Genomic DNA, 4,355 nt, shown 5'->3' on the forward strand with positions numbered 1-4,355 from the left:
TGAAGATGATGCGCACTCAAAACTCTTGATAGATCTACTCGTCACACTCCGGTCAATCTATCGTAGGCAAGCAATAGTAACCACACAATAAGTACTCATCTAATGCACAAGTAAAACTCGAACGAGAGAACGAACCAGATAGTTCAACTTAAGAACTCCGGTTGCAAAGAAAGAAAGAACCGAACAAACGACGGAAAACGGCGGAAAAACAACTCGGTTCTAGCAAGTTGAAACTAGGTCAAATTTTACTGGAGCAAAAACTTGTTCAAGTTGATTAGACGGAACGGCGGTTTCGAGATGAAACTCCAGGCGCTTGAATCACCTGATTCCGATAAGCGAGCAAAAAGAAAGACTAGAAAGAAGATCGGATCTAAGATCGCGATCGGAGAGAACGCGGAATAAATCCGACGAGAAAGAAAACGAAGAACGGTTAAACGAACGGGCGTCATTAACCGGGGATAATCGGTGATCACGTTCGTTGAGACGAACGGTCCGAAAGAAGAGCGAAAACCGATCTAGGGTTTTCGGAGAAGAAAACCGAACAAAAAACCGATCTGGAAAACCGGAACGGTTTAGAAAAGAACCGGAAAGAAAAACGAATCGGAAGAAACGGAGCGATCTAGAAGAAAACCGATCCGAGGGAAAAGAAGAGATGCGGCGCGGTACCTCCGGCGAGGTCTCCGGCGAACGGGGGCTCCAGCGGCGGCGGCGGTAACGCAGGGCGGCGGCGGCGCGGTGACGCATGGCGGCGGCGGTGTATGGCGGCGGTGGCGGCACTAGGGCGCGGGGTTGGGCGGCGTTGGGCGCGGCGGCGATGCACAAGGGCGGCGGCGCGGATGAGGCGGCGGGCGAGGCGGCGCGGCGCGGTTGAGAGGCGCGGGGTGAGGCGCGGCTTGGGGAGGAGAGGGGGTTTGGTTTGATGTGTTTAGAGGGGGGGGTGTTGGGGTATTTATATTGGGGAGGGGTAAGGAGACTTGGGGTAGGGGACAAGAAATAAAAATAGGAGTAGAAAAGATCTAGAAAAAGAAACGGAATAAACGAAAGTAGGACAAAAGTCCTACTAGGACTTCCAAAAGACAACGGCGGCGGCTCCCTGGAGCCTGGGCACTCACGCGACGCTGGCTGGGGGCGGTGGCCTTTGGCCTTGGCCGGCTGGCCGGCGGCTTGGGCCTTTGGCCCAAGGCGCTGAGTTTTTTTTAAAACGGTTCCGCGCTCCGAAAAATACAGAAAAACAAAATCTACCGAACTCCAAAACTAATAAAGTAAATTTTCCCCGACTCCTAAAAATGAGTCGAACAAAATGAACTTTTCTACAGACCTAAAAGCAATTTTTGAAAACGCGCATTTTTCCCTATCCAAATAAAATGCAAATAAACTCTGGAAAACGAAATTTTGATCTATTTATTAAATCTTCATTTTTCCTATATTTTGGGAAAGTCATATTATTCCCTCTCTTATATTTTTGATAACGGAAAAATTATTGAAGATGAAATAAATAAATCAAATGACCCTCTTTTCAAATTCGAGAAAACTCTCAAATATGAAAATAACGAAATCTCCAACTCTCTCCGAAGGTCCTTGAGTTGCGTGAAATTTCTAGGATCAACCAAAAGCAAGAAAATAAGATAGGCATGATGATCTAATATTCCAAATTGAAAATAAATTCAAAAGAACTTTGAATTTAATTCTTTGAAACTCCCAACTCATATTTCATATAATTTGAAGAAGTCATTTTATCTTCTCTCATAAAAATCATTGAGTTGCTTAAAGTTTCTGAATTGGAAATATTTTCAAATGAAATTCAAATATTTTCAACACCCCTTGTCATTTAAATAAATGGAAGAAGTCATGTCATCTTCTCTCCGGGGTTTTGTGTTGAAAAGAATTTGAATTCACGAAGAACAGAAAACCAATATGAAAGTTTGGGGAAGTCCTTTTATTCCCTCTCATTTAACTTTCAAAAAAGAATTCGAATTTCACTCAATTTCACGCAATCAATCAAACAATCAATCAATCTATCTATGTGTTTATAACATTCCAAAATTTAGAATTTTTGGATGTTACAAACCTACCACCCTTAAAAGGAATCTCGTCCTCGAGATTCGGAGAGGCTAGCAAGAAAAGGTTAGGGCTTGGGGGTCTCCTCAAAATCCATCGATCATCACACGGGGTCTGGGGTGCTACCACCCTTAGAAGCATGTTTACAGTTCCATCAAAACTCATATACTTCATCCATATTGTTAACATTGTCGGTCTTCTTAGATCTTCAGGATAACTCGGGCTTTTCCTGGTAGTGGCATAACCTTACCACAAGTCTTTTGTCCTTTCCTCTTGGTCAGGTTATTTCGAGATTGGGCCTTCTTAGCTGATGGGTCTGGTGCCATTACTAAACAACTATCGATATCTCAGGGTGGTTAACAATTTATGGCTTCTCCTGCAGGAAAAGGGTCTGGGTTGATCCTCACCGTATAACCTACGGTTGGCAAAAGCTGCCGTGTACAAGGGAAAAATACCTTATACCATTCTAAGGCTTAAACAAGGTTTTATATCGTCGTCCCTCTACTATAGGTAAGTCACTCAGATTTACCATCCCATATAGCAAGGCGAATAATAAGAGTAAGTCGGTATGGTGATCAATCCATCCCGCACCCAAATCATTACCTTGTATATGGTTTAGCGAATCTCGCATTCTAACACTCGGTCATCCTCACAAGCATTGCAGAATTTCTCTTGTCGACGAACCAAGTTCGGATATATCCATGGATTCTGCAAGCCAAACAAACATCTATCGTTCCTTCACAACTCTCAGGTTTGCGTTACTCCTATAAAATCGTCTATCGACAAAGGTATATCCTCTTCCAGGGTTTTTCCTTCAGCAAGAGTGTGCTTGCTTCTTGGAAGGTCTCGGGGCTTGTGGGTTATGGCCCATCTCATCACTTGTAGTCCTTGAACTTATCATCGGGCAACTGATCATTGTTCCAACTTCCAACTTCCTAGTATTCTTAAATCCATCCAATTGTATTGTCTTCCTTCCTTCTATTGGCACCAAACTAAGACATGATTACTCAGACTCATCATGGAGTTTCCATTGTTCCATATTACCAACATCATACCTCCTTTATATCCAATAGTAATTTATTTCTTCATCCTCGGGGTATTCCTCATACCGAGATAAAAACTTATACTTATGGAGTCCATATTCCACATCATTATCCTTTCCAGGGTCAAGCGTCCTTACAGGGGAATATTGGCCATCTCTGCATGGCACTTCTTCAACTGGGAAACGTGAAACACATCTTGAACTCCTGACAGTCCTTCGGGTGACTCCAACTTGTTGGCCACTTCTCCATACGCTCCAAAACTCTGTATGGTCCTACAAATCTCGGGGCTAATTGTCCCTTAACTCCAATCCGTTTAACTCCTCGCAGAGGGAACACATGAAGACATGCTCAGTCTCTAATTTCATAGACTACCTCCTTGAGTTTGTGAGTCTACATAACTCTTCTGCCTGGACTGAGCTACCTTCAGCCTATCTCGAATCAACTTAACATTCTCTTCTGACTCCTTTGATCACCTTTGGTCCAAACAACTGTCGGTCTCCAACTTCATCCCACATACTCTTGGGGCATCACACATATCGGGACTAAACTCGTATTCATTTTTGTCCAAAATCCATTACAGGGTACTACCACCCTTAAAATGCACAAATCTTCCATAGACCATATTTCTCATATCCTCAGAAATGGTCAAAATCCTTCTTCATAGAGTAACAACTCATAGAATCCATATCAGTACCAACGAGGCTACTTTATTAATTCTCAAATCATTACAATCTCCTGTTTTTCCATTACATGCCTCAACTCAATACCTCTATATAAAAGAAAATGTTCTCACTACCACTACTATATTTCTTCTGTTACAAACTCAACTATTTATCACAAGTCTCCTTCTCCTTCGGACAATCTCTGGCAAAGTGCCCTGCTTCATTACAACGGAAACATATTACTTTCGACAAGTCTCGAGGTTTCCTTTTTGGGCAACTGTTGAGGTAGTGCCCTGACTCCTTGCACCCATAACAGATGATATGACTTAGGTCCTTCCTGGAATCCAATCGGTTTCTCTTTCTGGACCTTTCCATACCAATCATGGCTTCTATTTCCTATGGGTCATATTCTACTTCCTCTATCGGGAATTCTACTAGATCCCCATTCATACAATTCTGGGAGATGTGTCCTTCTTCTCCACATGAATAGCAAGACTCAGTGCAGGGTTTACTCGGGTCCCTTTTAGGTGTGTCCTCCACATCTTCCTTCATCACGGGTTCTTCTAAATTTTCCATAAGGGCTCCTTTCATT

Source organism: Triticum urartu, chromosome 3 (genome assembly GCF_003073215.2).
Source record: "Triticum urartu cultivar G1812 chromosome 3, Tu2.1, whole genome shotgun sequence".
NCBI classification, from domain to species: Eukaryota; Viridiplantae; Streptophyta; class Magnoliopsida; order Poales; family Poaceae; genus Triticum; species Triticum urartu.